General features: G+C 41.1%; 1 protein-coding gene across 2 annotated transcripts in view; it reads left to right on the plus strand.

Annotated features, from left to right (window-relative positions):
* Window positions 1–23,140: 23,140 nt before the first annotated feature.
* The window catches only part of zeb2a (zinc finger E-box binding homeobox 2a), a 58,655-nt gene continuing 58,276 nt past the window's right edge, over window positions 23,141–23,519 (plus strand). The window contains exon 1 of one of the 2 annotated variants that reach the window (XM_017715526.2): window positions 23,141–23,321. The gene's annotated coding sequence lies outside the window, so the exon portion shown is untranslated. The remainder of the gene's footprint in view (window positions 23,322–23,519) is intronic. The other variant, XM_017715525.2, reaches the window with a different exon arrangement.

Here is a 23,519-nt window from a genome sequence, read left to right on the forward strand (position 1 = left end):
ACACAGGGCCTAAACGTCCTCTTCCTGTGCGCGGGAGTGAAACAAACCAGTGTTGATGGGTATGTTTTGCCCCGTGTGACTGAGACCATGCTGGACGCTAATCGGCCCATTATCGGTTCTCGACCGTGAGGTCAGCGAGCACATCGCAGGCGCATAGCCCAGTGGCAGGTGAATGAACAAAGAAAGATGACTTGGATGCACTTTAGAAACAGCGTGAAAGATGTATAAAAAGGATGTAATATTAAACAGAAAAAATATTTGAAATCAAATATACATAAATGCTGCAATGCCCTAGATTTAGTCAGTCATCCAAGATGCATTTGGCTGAGGTTTGACATTTTTCCTTTAGTTTTGCACTGGAACTACAACTCTAATGAACTGTAATGGTTTTTTTTTACAGTGTGCCATGCAATGAAACCACATAATCATAAGTCTAATTGAGATTACTTAACAACCTGACATGGTGTAGGCAAGTGTGTAATGATTCAGGCCAGTGGAGTAGTCAGAATTTTATCTAAAGGTGGTCTGGTGGCTGCTGAAAATTGGTGAGGAAAGGAAAGTTTTGGTGGTCATTATTTTTCAAGGTGGCCATGAGGATGCAACTTAGCGCCATTATGTTCATTGTGAATTATATTGGTGCAACATAAATCACATTTTGTAATATTTTCATAAGCATTGGATTTTCTAAGCAGTGAAAAATCTGAGAGCAAGTGGGACCTGGCCCCCCCAGGCCCCCTCATTGTTTCTTTACACATCACAGTAAAGTAGGCCCTTCCTTCAAGCTGCTGAGCACTGTGCCAACCTTTCTCGCCTAATAGGACCAAAAACTGTGCATAGGCCAAACTGCCAATGTCAGGTCCTACCCTGCTGCTATAATCCACTTTGTTTGGCTATCATGTCTTGAACGTGCTTCCGTCTTGAGCAAGCTTCTCTGATAATGACCTTCATACCTCGCCATATACAGTGTCTCCCACACACGCTTTCTCGCTTGAACAGGGGAATGGGGGAGGTGCTGACGGCCATGACAGGAGTGTGTACAGTAATCAGAAGCCCAGTCACATCCTGTCTCCTTCCCTCTTCAGCCATCAGGCCTCACCTCTTGGTTTCCTTCTCCAGATTAGCTCTCCTGTTTCCTGAGGAGCGATTAAGAGGCTCCTCTACCCTCATGACTGCAAGTCATGTTTAATACAGAGAACAACTGACCAAAGACCAATATTCTGTCACCTGTATTAACCCCTTGCAGGCTTAGGGGCATAACCCCTTACAGGTCCTTATTTGGGTCCATGTTTCATTTCCTCGCTGTATAATTATATAACATGTTGGTTTCTTAGTACTTACAGCTGTAGAATGTATTGAACAATAAGTCTTTAAATTCCACAGTTTTTTTTAATGTCTGCAGAATTCAGTTGTTAAGATGTAACCAAAATCATTTAGAATGTATCCATGTAAACTGTAAACAGTGTGAACTGCTCCATTTTAGAGAAACAGACTAGTTCACAGTGGGGCTGCTAAGAACCAGACACGTGATATTTTGAATGCCTCTAAAAGCTCCATCACAGAAAGTTATTGCATGAAATGGTAACTAATATACTGCCTTATGCCCAAAGACATCGTTGTAGAGCAGTTTTGACATACGTTTTATGTATATATATATATATATATATATATATATATATATATATAGTTTTCATGGCAGAGAAATACATTAAGTGATACTTTTTTGATCCCACAAACGGGGAAATTCCATCTCCGCATTTAACCCATCCGTGAAGTGAAACACCACACACACACACTAGTGAACACACACACTAGGGGGCATTGAGCACACTTGCCCGGAGCGGTGGGCAGCCCTATCCACGGCGCCCGGGGAGCAGTTGGGGGTTAGGTGTCTTGCTCAAGGACACCTCAGTCAAGGACCGTTGGCCCTGGGGATTGAACCAGCAACCTTACGGTCACAGGGCCAGAGCCCTAACCTCCAGCCCACGACTGCCCCTACATACAGACAAATGTAATATATGTTTTTTTTCCCCATTTTACCATATTCATCAGCATTACAAATAAATACTCAGAAGTCTTGTGTAGGTTCACTGGTTGCTTTGGACAGTAAATAAACTGGCTATAGTTGCATTATAGACATTGTAAGCCAAAGTTCCTATCACTACCACTCTAAACAAGTCTGACTCAGACTTTAGGCCCAGAGTAAGTTTCTCTACTGTGGCTTCACATCAAACCACTTTGAATAACATTCTATACATCTCAGCAGTTGAATTATTCAGAAAACATGAAAAAGATGTCAAATTCCCCTTTAAGCTGACGCAGAAGTTCAGTGTTTCACACACAGCTTGTATAATTCTGGGGAAAGAAAAGTCTGGAAAAACACTGCCCAAGAGAATTGAAGGCTCTAGATCAGCCGTACATGAGCCTAAGGTCACCATGCACAATGCCAAGCATCAGCTAGAGAGGTTCAAAGCCCCCCTGCATTGGGCTGTGGAGCAGTGGGATGAGTTAAAGTGATCCAGACCTTACCATCCAACATCTGTGCCTAATGCTCAGTCAAATCCTCACAGCAATGTTCTGACATCTAATGTAAAGGCTTTCCAGTAGAGTAAAGGCTGTGACTGCAGCAAAGGGAGATAAATGATTCCCTACCTATCAATAATCTTCATTTTAGAAGAAACGCTGGCCTGTTTTGGACGCAGTGTTTGCACATATGAAAAGAATAACCCAACAGCAAAGCTAGTAAGCCAAAGTAGCTCTAAGTCTTAGAGATCCACCAATATAATGTGAAAAAGGCCACGTCTGACACCTGCCTTTCTGAGCTATTTATGTGTGTAATCAAACAATTTTGAAAGCAAAAAAAAAGAAAGAAAATTAAGCATCATCACGTATGCACTTCAAGTCCAATCCCACGTGTTCTCAGTTAGTGTCACATCAGCGTCTGAGCGACTACTCATTACACTCGTTTAGAGCTCAGGTAGCTGACCTGAAACGGCCCACACACTCATCCACCCTCGCAGAAAACTACCATTATTACATTTAAGCTTCTTAGTCACTGTGGCACATATAGTTTACAGTTTCTATTGATTCCCCTCTCAGAATTACCTATAGCTGGAGGGGGAATTGGCCTGGTGCATTGACAGGCCTGCAGCGTACATCTGGAGTGAACAGATTTCCTGCATCATTCTGTTCTGGTGCTCAGGGACAATTGTAAAACTGCACACTGCTATCCCATCCCCAAAGCACACAAGTTGTTTTATGCCCTGTCAGCACACTTGGTTCTACAGTACTGTATAAAAGTCAGACACCATTTCCAGTCAAATTAGCCATTAAGTAGTTTTTCATTTAAGAGATGTAAGACGATCTACTTGCATAATGTCGCTGTCCAATGAAAAACATGCATCCATTTTTTTTCGATTTTTACTTTTCTGCATCATTTGAGCTCAGCAGCTGTTCTTTACACCGTGTAAAAATCGCACGATGATCGGACCAATAAAAAAGCTGCAAAATTGCTTTGAATAAAATCTCTTTCCATTAACTTACATTGAAAGTAAAGAAGGTCTTTGCCCTCTCCTGTAAAGTTAGTATTTTGGAGATACGTGTTTATCTTTGGACTTCGATGACGAGGAAGGAGAAAGTCAAAGGAAAATGTGAAACATTTTTTTTAAGATTTTCCTAAAATAGACTTAGATACTGAGATACTGAGAAAATGGGATTCCTAACAACCACCTGGAAGACCTGGTAGATCATCATCAGACAAACAGCACTTAAAGCTTTCTTCAATCTGCTTCGGATGTGAAAACATCCACAGGTGTTTTCTGTCCAACCTTCCACTGTGAGAAGACGACTCAGCGCTGTGGGTCTGAAAGGATGTGTAGCTCTTCGAGAAGCTCTTATTGAGAAGAGGAGATGAACACATCAAACAAAGAAGCTGGACTGACCACCCCAGAGTCCAGACCTAAACATTGCTGAATATGTTCAGGATTATGTGGATGGTGAGAAGCAGAAAATGCTAAACCAACTTGTACGGCTGAACTTTGGACGTGTGGAAAAATATCCTTGCAGATTTCTCTGAAAAACTGAATGAGTAGAAACATTTCTATAATAAATATTTATTATCAATGTATATTAAATATATTGATACGTATACATATGGGAATATTATTGGATACTGAAATATATAATAAGTAACATAACATAAGCACTTTCCAAGTCAGGAGCATTTTCTGGTAGGTTAGTTGAGTTTTTCACAGGTCCTGAAAATGGATGAAAACAAGCACTGCAACACACACACACACACACACACACACACACATATACAGTCCAACGTCGAGTTCTTTGCCTTTTGTCAGGCCTGTCGTGACACCCGAGCATCCGGCCCGCTGCTATATCAGCCAACCTGAGGCCAGCTGTGACAGGCGTGAGGAAGCACCCGAGAGCGTCTCAGTCACTGAATTCCCCCCCCAGCCTGACAGCCTGTCTCTCCTTCAGCCTGACAACAGCTGCACTCGACACTCTGGGCCTCATTGATTAACATTCAGGCCTCCTTGCGGCCAATGGGACTCTTTCACTGGAAACTTTCCCTACATGGCTTGTCATTTTCACCTTTATCTGCACGTATGCAATGCAGTTAGGTTATAGACGCCCCATGTGTTTTTGATTTTGACTGTTTGTGGGCATAAAAGAAGCCTCAATAATTAAATATCAGATCATTTAATATCAGATTCCTCAGTATTTAGTGTGTCCAGTCCTTACCTTTATTACATAATCCATTCTTTTGAGGGATATTTTTCCACCCCTCCAAAGTTTAGAAGTCTTAGAAGTTGGTTGCATTTTCTACAATTCACTATCCAAGCAATCCCAAACACATTCAGTGATGTCAAGGTCTGGACTCTGGGGTGGTCAATAGCTTATGTGCTGGAAGACAAACCAAGGTGCTAATCCTTTTGGTGTATTTGGCTTTCTTGGTACTGATTTGATAACTTTCCTTTCCAATCTTTTGTCAAAAGCTCCTTTTGAAGCTCTTTAGGCCCAGAAGGTTTGATTTCTGATGAGTGCTGACTGGGAGGACTGTCACTAATATACAATCATCCGAATCCTTTTCCTGCTTACTCTTTAATGTTTTTTTACTTTATTCATCACAAGCTGATAAAGAAAACATGCTTATTTGTATTAAGAACATTTCAAAATGCAAGGTGTCCGCAAAGTCGAGTGGGCAGACTAAGCTGCTGATGCCGTCCTTAAACCATATCGTTCTGCTTTTGCCTTCGGGCACTTTCGATCTCTTAGCTCACCAACTAATTTGCAGAAACACTGCACGTATAGGAGATACAAAACATTAACCTTACCAGTTTGTTCCCCTTGTGGTTGGAAACAGGTTACTATAATTGTGAGTTTTAGGAAGTTTCCCATGAAAGCTGAAAGCGCATTTCTGTGCTTTTCTGCCGACTCTGCGTTCTGATATTCTGTAATAATGCGGTTGTTTTTGCCTTTACAGTAGTGGTGTGAGTCTTTTTATAACCATGTTTTTTTTTTTTTTAAACGGCAGCTTTTAGAAGTGAAACTCTGATGCATTTACCTCTTTTCAAAATCCGTCAAAATGACATCGTTGCTATCGGTTCTTATTCAGGCAATCAATGCATGCATAATGATCTTCAGCCGCCGTAATATCTTGATATTTTCATATAAATGGCTCTTATCCTATACACTGTTAGAAATAAGGGCTTTGTGCAGGTACATTTCTTTTTTGTTCATCAAGGTACGAAACAATGTAAATGTTCCCTCAATGGTATTAAGGTCTAATTGGGAACTTTATTTATTTTTTTCCCAGGTGAAAAGTACATAAAAATACAACATATAAAGCCTGGAGATGCGAGGGTGTGTTTCAACTTTTATTTTATATCATAACCCATTTTTACATGACATCTCTTTGTCCTTTGTTTGCCCTGGATTTGTATTATGCTTCACTCAAAAGCAGTTGAGGCTGAAACACCCCTTATAACTTCAGTGGGAGTGGGTGGGGCTAAACCTCTAGGCTGACAAGGCAACTTAATCATTATCTAATGGTTTGTTAATGACGGTTAATAATTATGTCATACACCGATCAGGCATAACATTATGACTTATTTCTACGCTCATTGTCCATTTTAAGCTCCACTTACTCTATAGGAGCACTTTGTAGTTCTACAGTTTCTCTGATACTTTGTTAGCCCCCTTTTACCCTGTTCTTCAGTGGTCAGGACCCCCATGAACCCTCACAGAGCAGGTATTATTTGGGTGGTGACGTGGTGGTGTGTTAGTGTGTATTGTGCTGGTCTGAGTTGGTTATTTTTATAACTATCACTATAAAGACCTCTGAGTCTTTACAATCAACCATTTCACAACAAATCACTCTAACTACTGAATTATAGAGAAGTTTAGAAAATCTGTGGAATTCCCTTTAAGTGCTTCCTGTTTTAAAACATTAGTAATCATTAATTCCAACTACATCATATTATATAATATTTACCATAAATACAACACATCCTACACTTGTTGGCTATTATACTTAAATAGAATACATTTATAAACAGGATTGACATTGAGGCAATAATTTCATTCAAGTGGTAGCATTAACCATTAGCTATTATTACCCATAACCCACATTCATTCATACGGTTAAACCTCAGGTTTGCATGTTTACTGTTCTTACTGTGTCGTTTTCATCAATCAGCATTAAACCCGTCAGCTTTATCACATTTGCATTCATCAGACATAACAGCTCACTTCTGCCCTTTTTATTAATTGTAACAGTTTATGGATGATTCATTGAATGTTTATGACTTAACCATTACCAAACTATTTTAAACCAATCATATACAGTATGGTGCGAAAGTCTTCGGCACCCAAGACAAATTTTCAAAATCTACTTATGTGTGTCGCTTGTGTTTATTTGCTGAGAAAAGTGTTAATATTTGAATAAACAAAATTTACAGAATATTAATTACTAATGATTTTATATATAATAAATAGTTATTTTCTGGATGTTAGTGTGTTTGTTTACCCATTTCCAAGCCTCTCCTCGAGGAAGCCCAGTATTATATGTAGTTATAAAGCAACTCCTGGTTTGACCAATCAGTGCTCAGTAAATTGTGCTCATGATATAATTGATGATATTAACGAGTCTCTGTGGCGGCTGTGAAGATGTCATGGAAAAATATGGACCCAATAAATTCTTGTAACTTTTTATTGTTTTTATGTTTATTTGAATTATGAATATGACTTTATTCTAATGTATATTATGATAAACTCACTGCTGAGGTCAATTGTTGAAAAATTTGCTTAGATGCCTAAAACTTTTGCACAGTGCTGTACCTTTTATAGGGGATGGGTTGTCTCATTTTAAAGTAATACAAATAAATACAAGTTTTATAAGGGTCTGTTATTATGAAGTGTTACAGGCAGGTCTATGTGAATGTAAATTATTTAAATAATCTATGTAAATATGTATTTTTTTTGAAAGCAATGAATTTAAAAGTTGTTTTTGCAACATAATTGCAACACATGGACTGGGGAGTGAACTGTACATTTAGCAATAGTATCAAATGGCACAAAATTCAGTTCTGCTATTGTTATAATGTCAAGCCTGTAAGAGTGGAAGAACCCTTGTTGGAGCTACACAGAGCCATTTTACAGAAGGTTCTACATAGAACCATACACAACACATTCTCCATCGATCTGAAGAACCACACATAGAACTATTTAACCATGAAATGGTTCTATATAGAACAGCAGTCTTCACTAGAGAATCCATGGATACCACCTGTAAGTGTGTTTGTTAGGCAGTCCAGCAAGAAATTTTAAATGTAACTCAGCAAGTTCGGCACTCAATACATCTCCAGAAGGTCATAGCTTTGGCATGCTACAGTGCTAGTATGTGTATATTATATGCCAAATACTGCTTTGTTTATGTTTTAAATGCCAATAGCAAAATTCACAGCTACTTCAGCTTAAAAGTGCTCCAGTCACAGGGATAACAAATCGATTTCCTGATCACAAATGAGAAAGGTGCTGATAAAGAGGCTTCACTCTCATTCCCGCCTAGATGTGACCTTTGAAGCCCACTGTTGACTCTTTGCCCATTTTCAAGTTGACTAACAGACTCGTTTCACTTACACTTCTTAATGGGATTGAGTCACCTAAAGGCCCACTAGAAGTGAATGCCTGTCGCACAATTGCGCCGTTCCCACTGAGTCAAGTGGCAAATCTCTCCTACACTTCAGGTGAAGTGCTTGGGTTGCAATGAGTGAGCGTGAAGCTCCTTGTAGCACTTCAGTCGCTCAGGGGCAGCGGTACCGTCCCACTCGTGGGTCGCATTGTTACTTCACTTTTTGTCTGGTTATGGGTTCATTTCTGTGGCCGCTGGAGTGTCCTTTGTTGTTTTATAGCTGGCTGGGAGTGAGATTAGTCACCAAAATACACTGCTAATCACAGGCCTTCTGCATTTTAGAGGTTTTGACAACAACATCCAAGGAATATTTACTGTTGGGTTTTGTAAACAATTTAATGAGAGATTTCACAGGAAGAAAACATGTATAGATTGGTGAGAACCTGTGTTTTATTTTTGTTTTTGTAGAAAATGCTTGGAAATTGTGTAAAATTTAATTTTAGAAAAAAAAAGAGTCAACTAATAGAAATAGGTTCTATTAACATACAGTTTTTTCTTTTATTTAATTTAATTTTTGAAAAATATTTTATTTTATTATTATTTCTTATTGTGTTATAAATTATTTGTTCATTAGTTTGAATGGCTATACTTTAATTTTCAAATATTTAGTTAATTACTTACTTACTTACTTAGTTACTGGGCCGTTTAATTCTCTTTCCTTAATGTTAAAAATAAAAAACTTGGCTGTTTTGACTGGAAACTCAATAAATGCATGGGGGTCTCTGACTTTTACACAGTACTATACCTGGTATAGGTGTGTTTTGAGCTTGGTTATAGCAAAAATATGGCATGACTGGGGGCCTTGCAATACATTTTTGTATAGATTTCATATATTAAATATATACACTGCTCAAAAAGATAAAGAGAACACTCAAATAACACATCCTAGATCTGAATGAATGAAATATTCTCATTGAATACTTTGTTCTGTACAAAGTTGAATGTGCTAACAACAAAATCACACAAAAATCATCAATGGAAATCAAATTTATTAACCAAAGGAGGCCTGGATTTGGAATCACACACAAAATTAAAGTGGAAAAACACACGACAGGCTGATCCAACTTTGATGTGATGTCCTTAAAACAAGTCAAAATGAGGCTCAGTATTGTGTGTAGCCTCCACGTGCCTGTATGTCCTCCCTACAACACCTGGGCATTCTCCTGATGAGGTGGCAGATGGTCTCCTGAGGGATTTCCTCCCAGACCTGGACTAAAGCATCCGTCAACTCCTGGACAGTCTGTGGTGCAACGTGGCGTTGGTGGATGGAGCGAGACATGATGTCCCAGATGTGCTCAATCGGATTCAGGTCTGGGGAACGGGCGGGCCAGTCCATAGCTTCAATGCTTTCATGTTGCAGGAACTGCTGACACACTCCAGCCACATGAGGTCTAGCACTGTCCTGCATTAGGAGAAACCCAGGGCCAACCACACCAGCATATGGTCTCACAAGGGGTCTGAGGATCTCATCTCAGAACCTAATGGCAGTCAGGCTACCTCTGGCGAGCACATGGAGGGCTGTGCGGCCCTCCAAAGAAATGCCACTCCACACCATTACTGACCCACTGCCAAACCGGTCATGCTGAAGGATGTTGCAGGCAGCAGATCGCTCTCCACGGCGTCTCCAGACTCTGTCACATCTATCACATGTGCTCAGTGTGAACCTGCTTTCATCTGTGAAGAGCACAGGGCGCCAGTGGCGAATTTGCCAATCCTGGTGTTCTCTGGCAAATGCCAAGTGTCCTGCACGGTGTTGGGCTGTGAGCACAACCCCCATCTGTGGACGTCGGACCCTCATACCATCCTCATGGAGTCAGTTTCTAACCGTTTGTGCAGACACATGCACATTTGTGGCCTGCTGGAGGTCATTTTGCAGGGCTCTGGCAGTGCTCCTCCTGTTCCTCCTTGCACAAAGGTGGAGTTAGCAGTCCTGCTGCTGGGTTGTTGCCCTCCTACGGCCTCCTCCACGTCTCCTGGTGTACTGGCCTGTCTCCTGGTAGCGCCTCCAGCCTCTGGACACTACGCTGACAGACACAGCAAACCCTCTTGCCACAGCTCGCATTGATGTGCCATCCTGGATGAGCTGCACTACCTGAGCCACTTGTGTGGGTTGTAGAGTCCGTCTCATGCTACCACGAGTGTGAAAGCACCACCAACATTCAAAAGTGACCAAAACATCAGCCAGAAAGCAGAAAGGTACTGAGAAGTGGTCTGTGGTCCCCACCTGCAGAACCACTCCTTTATTGAGTGTCTTGTTAATTGCCAATAATTTCCACCTGTTGTCTGTTCCATTTGCACAACAGCAGTGAAATTGATTGTCAGTCAGTGTTGCTTCCTAAGTGGACAGTTTGATTTCACAGAAGTTTGATTTACTTGGAGTTATATTGTGTTGTTTAAGTGTTCCCTTTATTTTTTTGAGCAGTGTATAAAGTCTCTCCATATTGACTTCTTTTTCAATAAAGTAAACAAGTAAACACACTTGCTCATCCTTTATATATATTTAGCTTCAGCACTTCATGTTCACCACAGTGTCTTCCTTGGTATGAAGAGCTTCTTTTCCAAAGCAAAAATCACAGACTGGCTAGCGGGGGGGTGGCTTTGGGGGGGAGGGGGACGAAGGGCTGCGGGCTGGGTCGAGAACTGCTGCTTTAGGGAACCAAAAGTAGTTATTCTATGGCATCATTTTAGAGCATGCTTTTTTTCTAAAGTTTAAGGAACTACAGCTTGACCCTTAAGGGCTTGTTAAGTATGGAAAAGTCTATCGTGTTCAACCAGATCCTGCCCGAACAGCAGAAGCCCACCAGGAACTACATTTTAAAAGAGAGTATGACAGCGTTGTCCACAGTGGTGTCAAATAAGGACTGCCACTGGAGGGAAATTAGTATGAATTCACATACTCGTCTTTAAAGAGGAATTCCATTGATTCTGCATGATTAAATGATTATGATGCTATTAAAGTCATTCAGAGCGGATTGACGTGAAACCCTTCGCTCTATAGAAGCTTACCGAGTCAGAATTGTTCACAGTGGTGATTATAGGAACCAGGAGTCTGAAGAGTTTAATGTCTCTGAAATGTCTCTCCCTCACAGAAAGTCGCTATTTGAAATGATTTATCGCTGCTGTTGGACCTTGTAAACCCTATTTGCTATTTGTTGTATACATGGTGACCCCTGGTTCCTATAACAACCACTGTAAAGAAATAGTCTCTACTGTAAGCAATTTCACACCAAACCACTCTGAATGAGCCTGTTTACATCTCAACCATTTCATTTTTAGCAGTTCATTGGCAGATGGACACTACTATAATGCCTGGACTAGGCCCTGGGCCAGTGCAGTTCAGTACGGTTGTAATTCAGACGTGGCAGTCTATATCTATATAGACCTATATCAATATGTCCCATACTTTGCAATACACTGTCAACATATAACTTTTTTTTGCATTTGGCAGTGGACAGACATGTCTGTCTTGGCGTTCCTCCATCCCCACGAAGACAAGCCAAGGTGTGCTGTGGCGAGGATTTACAGGCAGGGCTTATGTGCAACCTGTCATGGGGCTATGATAATGTACTGTGTGTAAGTGTGTGTGTGAGAGAATGTCAACACCTGGCATGGATCTCTCCGTGATGGGACAGTAACAGGTGTGGGAGAGCAAGACAAACACCCCAGACCCTTGAACAGGTGCTGAAGTTTGGGTTTCAATCCTGGTCAGTGCGCTCATGCCGTGGGTATTAGTCGCCGAGCCTCCAGCCGACCCCGAGACTCTGATAGCCGGTTAGGTACACTAATCCCAAGCCGGACTATAAATGTTAATAGCTGGCTAGGTACAGTAATCTGTGGTTGGTGACATTTGGTCTACCTTAATCTGAAGATGTATTAGAGGGAGTTAGAGAGAAATGGATGGCGAGGGATAGTAGGAATTACTCTAATCAGAGTGGGCCACGGGCGTGTAAAACCACTCATTAAGCTTAGGCACTGTAGTCCCCCCCTCCATGCACAGTGGGGGGTCCTGCATCTGGATGTCAATGGGGGGCCAAATGTTGGGTCTTAGGGGTAAAAGCATGGCACAAAACAAATGGTAAAAAATTCAATCAAAAGCATTCAGTTGACCTATTCGTGCTCCACCCACGAACGTGTTATGTGTTCTTTTGTGGCTGTGGTGAGGTTTATAGAACGTTGGTAAAATCCCAGTAATGAGAAATAGCTGCACTTATTTTTACTGGGTTATCTCACTTTGGCAAAGGTCACACTGCTAGGATGGATCAGATGCGCAACTATACAACCCAGTTCAGCAGTACAGTGTTTTAAGACGGAAACTCTATGCTGTGTAGTCACTTTAAATAATAAAATGCTACAATTTAATGTTGTGTAGAATGGACTTTTTGCCAGTGTAAAGCTTGTAAATAATGAACATCACACAATTTTTACTAGTTGTAACCATTTCTCCTGATGTCCAATTTTAGCTTAGACCTGAAACTATTTTGTCTGATGTCTAAAACCAGATACTGCCTAAGAATGCACTGTAACTTACACTATATTGCCAAAAGTATTCACACCCATCCAAACCATTGAATTCAGGAGTTCCAATCACTTCCTTGGCCACAGGTGTATAAAACCAAGCACCTAGGCCTGCAGACTGCTTCTTCAAACATTAGTGAAAGAATGGGTCACTCTTAGGAGATTCATGGTAGGTGAATTCAGCATGGTACTGTGATAGGATGCCACCTGTGCAACAAGTCCAGTCTTGAAAGTTCCTCCCTACTAAATATTCCACAGTCAAGCAATTGGGAATGGCAGCAACTCAACCACGAAGTCGTTGGCCACGTAAAATGACAGAGCGGGGTCAGCGGATGCTGAGGGGCATAGTGCGCAGAGGTCGCCAACTTTCTGCAGAGTCAGTTGCGAAAGACCTCCAAACTTCATGTGACCTTCATATCAGCTCAAGAACAGCGTAGAGAGCTTCATGGAATGGGTTTCCATGGCTGAGCTGCTGCATCCAAGCCTTACATCACCAAACGCAATGCAAAGCGTCAAATGCAGTGGTGTAAAGCACCGTCACTGGACTCTAGAGCAGTGGAGACGTGTTCTCTGGAGTGAAGAATCATGGTTCTCCATCTGTCAATCCAATGGATGAGTCTGGGTTTGGCGGCTGCCAGGTGAACGATACCTGTCTGACTGCATTGTGTCAAGTGTAGAGTTTGGTGGAGGGGGGATTAGCCAGGCCTTCTCGTCCAATATCAATGTCTGACATCACAAATGTGCTTCTTAACTTTGCGTGAATATAAATGGAGGAAGATTTATTTCCAAGTACTATTGCGTCTTTTCTATCAGTCTATCAATCATCATATTCGGACAAAATCTAAAAGTCAGCTGACATTTTCAAATTTTGTAAAAAAAAAAAATTTAATTGACAAAAATGGAATTTCAAAGTTTTGTTCTAATTGTGAATGACATTTTTTTGAACTGGCAGTAAATTATTTTTTATTGTCATCAGGGGTTGGTGACATGGTGACTTAGCTAACCATTATCACACACAGGCCTAATGTATGTTGATTTTATTTTTCAGATTTCAGCAATTAATGACACACTGTGCCATCTTCAATGACAATATGATACAATGGGATGATACAAAACATTTTTTGGTGTAGTTCCAATCTCTCCCCTTTGAATGAAAGAAACACAACAGTAAGCTGTGCCAACTGAATGCTCTGATAAATTTTATACCCATAGATAAACAAAAATAAATGTATGAAAGAAAGTAAGTAGCAAAAATGACAATTAACCCCTTTAATAGCCAGGGCTTAAAAGCTTTATTCCACACTTCTATAACCTAAGAACAGCTCAGCCAGTTAGCATTGAAGTCCGTGTAGTTAGACTTAGTATGTAAGGTTTTAAGGGGTCTGAGATTTTAAGGGGTGAAAGTACAAATGCAAAAGTACAAAGTATCCCTAGACATTAGAAACATATAGCTGAAATGAAAAAAGTATGTAAAAATATACATAAATAAACACACGAATAACATAAATAAATGAACAAATAAAATGCAGAAAAAAATGAGTAAATATGGTTGAAGAAATGAATGAATGAATGAATGAATGAATGAATGAATGAATGAATGAATGAATGAAGGCAAGCAAGAAAGAATCAATGGAATGAATGGAAAAGACTACGCTGTGCCCTAAAGCAGAGTCATCGTCTTGATCATATGAGTAAGATCATTGGTTTGCCTTGTCTCTCCTACATGGGATACATCTGCATCACCCAGAAGCTCACAAAGATCATGACCACACCATGGTTAGAGGGTAGAGCTGAGGTCAACAAGTCAGCCCTCACTTAGAGCAATCCATAGACCTTTAACTTGGCTAAAATGTTCATCTCTGATGTTGATATATAAATTTAAATATAAGTTAATAGCAGTAGTTGACAGCGAAAACAGCACTGTTGGCCTGCCTAAAGAAATGCTCCAGACTAACAGCACATACAGAGCAAGCTACTCAGCTCTGTTGATGTTTCCCCAAAGAAGAAAGAGAAGAAGGAAGATTTCATAGATTTTGCTAATAACTTATGAGACCATTCCATAACCCAGTGATAAAAGACTGTATGTTGTTCCACATATGACTAAAGCTGGTGCACCATCGATTGCTCCCTGAAACTAAATCTCTCCCAAGACTCGAGTGTAATCACCTCCATGGATCCTCATCCACAAGCGCAAATCCTCCTGTATGTTGTAAGCTGATAGAGCAACCATATGCCCCTGAATATCATTCATTCAATTTCGGGTGAAACCCTGTCTCGGCTTCCCCTCCCCAAAATAGTGTTATATTTCCAAGGCCTTGGAATTAAACTGTACTTCAACCCCCACCTAAAGGATTAGGGTATAGAACTGCCCATGTCCATCCCTCCTCCTCCCTTGTCTCTTGTTCCTTCTCTTTTCCACTTATGTACGTATTATGTTGATAGATAGACTCAGATTAGCGACGTGTTTATACTGACAGCCGCTGAAGCTGGATTAGATAATGCATGTGGGCCACAAAGGGAGGGGGCAACTGTATTTATCTTTGCATGTGTGTGTAGGTGTATGGATGTTATAGGGATTGGGGACGACTAGCCAAGTCAAGTCAGACATGCTATTGACCCCTTATAGGTCTGCGTAACACCAGTTATCCATGCTTTACCTTTAACAAACACTTGAATGACCACTAACAAGCCTAAATTGGCACCTACAGTCAACCTACTATCTAGGTTCATCTGGAGCAGGGGATCCCAAGCATTTTGTCTTGGAGGGCAAGCGCAATGTTGACCGAGGGCCAAAAGACAGCTAGCTAGCAATTCATTAGCCTCACATTTTTGCATGTTGCCAGTTTACAAGTGTATGTATGTATTCTTTAAATACCCCAACAGTTGTCTTTAAATTGCCTGCCTTGCCTTTAAATTCAAGACATTCCTCAGGCTCATGGTCTCTAAATGTACTCTTGTCCATGTGTTACCGTTACCTGTTACACTCTGTTGGCTCATAACTGCCTGCTCCATACAGTATGTGTTGCTACATCTGTGTTGCTGTCAATGACAAGTGTATGGTGTTAAGGGTCATAATTATTTCATTTTATACCACTACACAAGTTGAAGGCCTGATCTGGACACAATCACTGGACAAGTTCATTCAACACAACACGATTTTGCTGTGTATAAATGCCAATGTTGAAAGGAATCGATGCTAGCATTGTACAACAGCCCCTGCTAGCTTTCATTGGTTTGTGCCTTGCCAATGTCAGCAGGTACTGGAGAGACTCTACCATCCCATTTGTCACATTAGATAGCAGTATGGCAGAAATCGAAAGAATACAACAACCAGATCATGATTTTGTCACCAGGCCAGCCAGGAAACTTGACATGTTTCCAATAAAAACAATCTTTATTGTGCACTTTACTTAAAGATGATTTTATTTTGAAGCCTACACAAGCTTTTTATGACAACAGACGATGGACTGCATCATTGGTCACAGCTCTAGGAGATCTACCTTCCAGCAGACTTCACTCCTAATTGACCCCACCTGATCTATATAATTCAGGGGTGTCCAATCTGATCCGCAACAAGCCAGTATGCTGGAGGGTTTTCATTCCAACAAAGCAGAAGCACACATGGTCTGTTGTTGAAGACTGAGAGAAACTGATTAAACAAGTGGAATCAGATGTGCTCATGTTGTTTGAAATGAAAATCTGTGAACTGGATAAGATTGGACACCCTTGATCTTTTAATTGTCTTCAGAAGTCCTTGATTAGCTGAATGATGTGTGCTAGATTGGGGTTTTAAGTGAAACTTACATAAAGATAGATCTCCAGGAGGAGGGCTGGTAATTACTATCCTATAAACTTGGTATAGTGTAGAGGGTAACACCTCGGCCTTCTACGCTGTAGACAGGGACTCAATCCCCTGTGTAGGCAAGCACCCTGCACAATGCCTTATACTTACACTGAGACCTTGAGCAAGACTCCTAACACTACTTTCACCATGTCTGGCATTAAAGATGAAATCCTAGCATGTCCTAGTCTGCATACCAAAAGGCCATAGGTCTCAAAAGGTCCTTTAAAAGTTTCCAGACAATTAGTTAGGTGTACATGTTATTGGATAGAAACAACTCACCAAATGCATAGTACACATCAGCATGTAAATTGGTCTCGGCTTGGTGGTTTGTTTGTTAACTAGATCTGCTGATCTTAAGTCAGCTAGCTCTTCAACTAAGTAGGTAGCTCACCAGGTCAATTTGACCAGCAAGTCTTCAACTTTAGCTGGACAAAAATGAAACTTTCCTCAAGGTGTTTCTTCAGGTTAGAAGTGGAGGGCTCCTGAGTGGTGCAACCATCTAAACGTTGGTCCTATCATCAGGAGCTCACGATCCCTGGTGATGCTACAGCCACATGTGGCCAGGAGTCCAAAGAGTACAATTGGCCTCACTCTCTCTGGGTGGGTAGGATGGCCCCCCTTCTGCCCCATCACTCAGCGCAATGCTAGTCAGCACAGGCATCTGTTAGTTGATGTAACAGACCTGGCGGTTGGCGCTTTTCTCCGAGCACGTTCAGCTGTCCAATGATGTTGCATTAGACGCAGTTTGAAAAGATGCAGTGGCGCTTCACAGGTCTCAGAGGAAGGATGTGCTAGCCTTTGCCCTCCTAACACTGGTGTTATAGTGTGACTGGGGGGTCTTGACTAGTGGGTGGAACTGGAGAAAACAAAATAAATAAAATAAGTGGAATCTTTGAACGTGGGAAGCGGTTATTTCCTGGTAAGCAGAGGTTGAACCACACAATGATATTGTGGCTTCCTTTGCCTACAGCTGATATCAGATTATGTATGGAGGTCATTGAGATGACACTTTTGTATTATAGGTTACACTTTACTGAAGGACGGTGGACTTCAAGTGGTTCTTGACCCCTTTCAAATCCCAGGCTTATTACATACTAAGGCTTATTATTCAGTAACTACAGGGACTTCAATACAAATTGCTTGTGCTATTCTTAAGTTATAGAACTGTGCAATAAAGCTCATATAAGGGTTCATGACAACAGACAAAGACCTGAATGAACATTTAGAAAGGCTGATGCCAACTGGACATAAACTTTATGTCAATATCTATCGCTAGGCATAGGTGTTATGTCAACCTACCATCTCTGTGACTTAATACCTCTATAACCGATGATAAACCACTTGGAATCTTTCTTTATGAATCCTAAATTTATGATTAACCTACGTTATGTTTACCAAGGGTTATGCCAAGGGTTATGCCATTTGTCTTGATGAGCCTATGCCCCCAGGGCAGTCGTGGGCTGGAGGTTAGGGAACTGGCCCTGTGACCAGAAAGTTGCAGGTTTGATCCCCAGTTTGCTTCCCAGGCACCATGGATAGGGCTGCCCACTGCTCCGGGTAAGTGTGCTCACTAGTGTGTATGTGGTGTTTCACTTCACGGGTGGGTTAAATGCGGAGGTGAAATTTCCCCCGTTTGTGGGATTAAAAAGTGTCTCTTAACTTATGTGTGAGTCATGTAGCCTTCAGAACATCACCCTTCACACCCTTAAAAAAACTGGAGCCATGGCTTATGGTATTATCTCAGGCCTTGCACAAGTGGTCATCTTTAGCAAATGCCAACGTCCTAAGCTGAGAGAGGGAGAGGGAGGTTTTCGTTGCAGTCTTTCATCGTTCTCATCTCACCTAGTCAAGCGGTTCATGTACACAACTTTGCTTCTAGCAATGTCGCAAGACGTGTGGTCATGCAGCAAACGTGTGTGTGTGTGTGTTTGTGTGTGTTTGTGTGTATGGGTGTATGTGTGCAAGAACTCACATGGTTGCAATGTGGTCAACCTTTCCCCAGGTCCTTGATGACTCGTTCTCTCACTTCTCCTTTCCAATAACTCTCTGATTTACACTGACTTTGCCTGGACTTGACACCCAAGTGTCTTCTGTGGGTGTTGACGGACAACAGAAACGTGCGTCATTATTGAAAAGCATAATGTTAAAAATATTCATTTGAACAATCGTTAATTTTACAGACTAAACGTTTATCTCAGAAGCAGCAGCAGGTGTTGGTCAGGTACTGTTGGAATTTGTCTTGGTGGAATTGGTGGCGTATATAAATGGGCAGTCCAGGATGTGTATATTAAAGACATAATACAAAAGAAAGGCACAGCTGCAAATGGTATTACAAAATACTCATCATACACAACGTATAAACTAAATGTGCAAGATATGTACAGCAATGTAGATCAAGTGGGCTCTGATTGCTACAAGGTATTCATTTTTCAGCATCAGGAAATAAGCAAATATATAAATCATATATTTGATGCCTCAACAAAATGATCATATAAGATTATTCAGTTTTAATGCATCCAGGCTTTAATTTTTATCATAGACTGGATTCTTTCCAGAAGACTCGCTTCCCATTTTTTCAGTGGGATAAATCAGCAGGGGTAGCTTTCACACCTCCAAAGTTCAATCTTAGAAATTGGTTTAGCATTTTCTGCCCAAATGATCCCAAACACATTCAGTGATGTTGAGGTCTGGACTCTGGGGTGGTCAGTCCATTGTTCTGAGAACACCAGCATCTTCTTTGTTTGATAGGTCTGTTTCATTTTCTCAGTAAGAGTTTCTTGAACACCTACACATCCTTTCCTGTGGATGTTTTCAGATCTGAAGCAGCTTGATTTTCTCCTTTCTCTCAAAGAGGAAAGCTTTAAGTGCTGTTTATCTGATGGGGGCAGTTTTGGTGGCTACCAGGTCTTCCAGGTGGTTGTTAGGAGACACATTTTCTCTTTAACTTTCAAACATTTTTGAAGTGCAGCTTTGGAAACTACTGGTTTATCTCTTATTCCCTCTGACTTTCAGAGAAAATAAGGCCTCGTGTGCACTTTTTAAAACTTGGACATTGTGGACCAAAGAACTTTTTTATCCAATGTACTAAATCATTGGTACTCCAGAGACTATGTGCTCAGTGCTACTGAGGAAATTATTTATATCCCTTTTCACAAATCACTGGATAAGAGTGCTACTTGTAATGGGTGTTGAAAATTGTAATATTTCTCCTGAGATTAGAAGTGATTCTAGATTAAATCGGAGTTTAATGTTTGCTCATGAGAGTGTTTTGCTAATTTTTGCCCACAAATGGAGTGGTCAGTGCTAACTCATAAATATGTCAAAAGGGAAATCAGATTATTTATTTATTTCTCATATATTTGTAAACTTTTTCTCTTTATATTTTACTTTACTTCCAATGTCCAATCATGACATTTGGGTGGGGGGGGGGTTACATACCAAAAACAGTCATAATGAACTTCTACATGACCACTTTCCAAACTCTGTTTATCCCTTAGAATTAAACAGGCTGTTTTTGTTACTGTGCCTTTAAGACTGATATGCATAAATGACCACTGTTCTGATTGGCTGCCTGTATTGTGCTTTAAAAAACATAAACTCTTATGACATTTAAAAAAAAAATGAGGTGAATTCAAAATGGGTTATTTTTGCATCTCAGTTTCTACATCGATGCTGTCCAAACAAAACACTGTACCTCTAAAAAGGTCATTTTACAAGAGAAGGAAAAATGTTTTTAACTTTTAATGGAAGTAAATGGAGAAATAGGTTTTTCCAACTAATTTTGGACCACTTCCGTTGATCTGTGCATCATGACATTTTGACACAACTTTAAGCGCAAATGCCCTTTTCAGATTATGACAAAAAATGAAAAACGTCAAAAATGGAGATATGAGGTCAAAGTTAACGTGATAAAGGGCCCATACCGTGGAAAACTAAATTTCTCCCTTTTTAAAATTTTTTTTTAACAAAATGTTTGATGTAGACACTGATATAGTGTCTAAAAAGTGTTTGATGTGGGAGTAAAAAAACTTTAGCTGCACAAACAGCTTGTTTTGTTTTCCCTGTTTAAAATGAGCCATCATTTTTTTTAACTGACATTTTTTACACTGTAAATACATTTTCCTACTTTTAAACCATCCCTAGCTCAAGCCAGAAGCCCTGCTGCTCATGCGCTGTCGCTTTGACTCCACCGCTCTATCTGTCTTATTTAAATGTAGCTTTTAAATGGCACGTTCCTTTGATGGCCCCCTTTATGAAAGCTATTCCCACCTACTGGCATGCTGTGAATTTGTTTATCACTGAAGCACATCAAGTCTGAACTATCATTTACAAGCAAAGTGCAGCGCTGGTGCTGGCAATGTCAGTAATATCAGTGGACCATGCTGGAAGGAGCTCCTGGGAGACCGTTGGATAAATCAACAAGCTGCAAACTAACAAAAGCACTACAGTTCCCCTCCAAACAAGACAGTAGCGATATGAACCTGAGAGGCTATAATTGCAGTGCAGAGGAATTTCAACACACAGCCACTGTTCCTCTCACTGGACAGCAGTAATGGGAATTGGAAAGTATGTTGAAAGTGCTGGCAGTAATAAATACATTGTGATGAAGCTTGTTTTCTTCATTGCTTTTGAATGGAAGAAAATAGAGCCATGAAAACATTTGTGATTAATCACCATTGAGTACACAAATGAATGGAGTTAATTCATGTTAATCGTTTCAATCATTTGACACCCCTAGTTTAAACAAAAGCAGGGAAATAGCCCTTTAATAATGTACATATTAGTTGCTGAATTGAACCCATGCGGTTTTATCCCTACACTGTATGAGCAATAACACAGGAGAAGGTGCCCCGGGTCAAAGCGGATGCCTAATGCATGCAGCGGTTGAGCTGCCAGTGTGAGCTGAACACAATGGCATGCACAAAAGGCCGAGCGTGCGTGTAACTCTGTCCTTCGCTGCTCAAAGACTAAACCAGGTCCTGGTCCCAGCACCAAAATCCACACCAGCACATTCCTAGGTGAGGGTTTCATTCAGCCTGTACTGTAATCCAATTACATGCCATACTCAGAAAGACATGCCCACTTACCCAGAGAAGAAAGAGGACTGAGACTGGAAAGCAGCTCATTTAATCACGGACGATTCAGAAAGGTTAGAAAAGAGATGATGATGATAAAAATCATAATAATAATGTTAATCATAATGTATGTAGATATGACACATACAAGCATATCCAACCATATCTGTACACATACACATTATGTTTGCATGCATGCACGTGTATATGTATATATATATATATATATATATATATATATATATATATATATATATATATATGTATGTATAAAATTATGTATTCTGTAAATTATATGTATATTTTTAATATTAATATATTTGTACATATATGAATTAATATATGTGGATATAAATGTATGTATGTATATATATGTGTGTGTGTGTGTGTGCGCGTGTGTGTGTAAATACACGCCCACACGTACAAATAAGACGTTAATGTGCCTTTTAAACGTGTCATTGAACACGACTGAATGATGTCTGAGGGTCTTGAATAGACTTAGAAACCATCTTAGTCCTTTTATGGGTCAATTAGCGACGAATAACTAGAAAACAAGCAGATTCAGCCAATCAGAGAGCGAGTGGTGAGGAGGGGGCGGGACAGACGCGGAGAAAAGGGGATAAGTAAACAAACAAACAAACAAATAAACACACAGCATTAATCATTCAAAAAGGAAAAAAAAACTGAAAAGAAAAACAAACCCTTGATAAACACCAAAACAACAATAATAACAGAGGCTGTAATTAACGACGTCACAATGAATGAATCGGCAATTAAACGAAATGATAAAGAAAATAAATGGCAGTAGAAAAAAAAAAACGGTACAATTTAGCCTGAAATAAAAATGGGACATAAATAAATGTGAATTTAAAAAAAACTGTTCCAGGCAAATCGAGAAATAAGCGGGTGAATAAATAAACGCAGAGATCAGTCGATCAGGAGAAGAGTCACTGAGGCGCAGGTCATTGGGAGGAGCGGGCGCTGAGCGCTGACCGCTGACCGCTAAGGTGGTCGGTCAGCTCTTCATCTGTTACTGTTACAGGTATAAACTGATTAACGCGCGTCCGGTAAAGGGCGATGAATCTAGCGGCGGACACGCGCGCGCACACACACACACACACACACACACACACACACACACACACACACACACACACACACACACACACACAGACAGAGCCTTTAATGAGGCTTCATGTTAAAGAAAGAGTGAGGGAAGAGTAAAGGAGAGCCGCGCGCCTGCATGGGGTACCGTCTCACGCGCGGAGAGGCTGAGGGGGGGAGGCACAGGTGAGTTACCTGTCAGAGTGTACACACGCGCGCACGTGCACCTCCGTTACGTCTCTCTCTCTCCCTCTATTTTCTTTATTCTTTCTATCCCTCCGCGTGAAGATAGGTGGCGCGTGACGCGGAGACGCCGAGCCTAAAAGTAAAGAGAGAGAGAGAGAGAGAGAGAGAGAGAGAGAGAGAGATGAGGATGATGATGATGATGATGAAGTAAAGAAGCAGCGCGTGAGCCGCGTGTCCAGGTCCCCGCGGTGTGAGCGTGTGTGTGAGGGAGAGAGAGAGAGGAGGGGGGGAGTGAGGGGATCAGTGCGACCTGTCCTGCTGGAATAACGGCCCCTCGCGCGCTCTCCGTTCTGTTGCCCTCTGCAGGGGCAGATTCCTCTCTCAGTGCGGGTAGGTGAGTCTTTCCTTTCCCCCCTCTCTCTCTCTCTCTCTCTCTCTCTCTCTCTCTCTCTCTGTATTTCGACTGCGAGCTCACTTCTGGCTTGCGCGCGCTTCACAGGTGAGCGCTCAGGTGAGCGACGGTGCGCCCTTACCTGCGCGAGCCTGCACGAGCCCCCTCCAGACTACACGCGCGCGCAGCAGAGGTAGCGAC

This window comes from Pygocentrus nattereri, chromosome 6 (assembly GCF_015220715.1).
Source record: "Pygocentrus nattereri isolate fPygNat1 chromosome 6, fPygNat1.pri, whole genome shotgun sequence".
NCBI classification, from domain to species: Eukaryota; Metazoa; Chordata; class Actinopteri; order Characiformes; family Serrasalmidae; genus Pygocentrus; species Pygocentrus nattereri.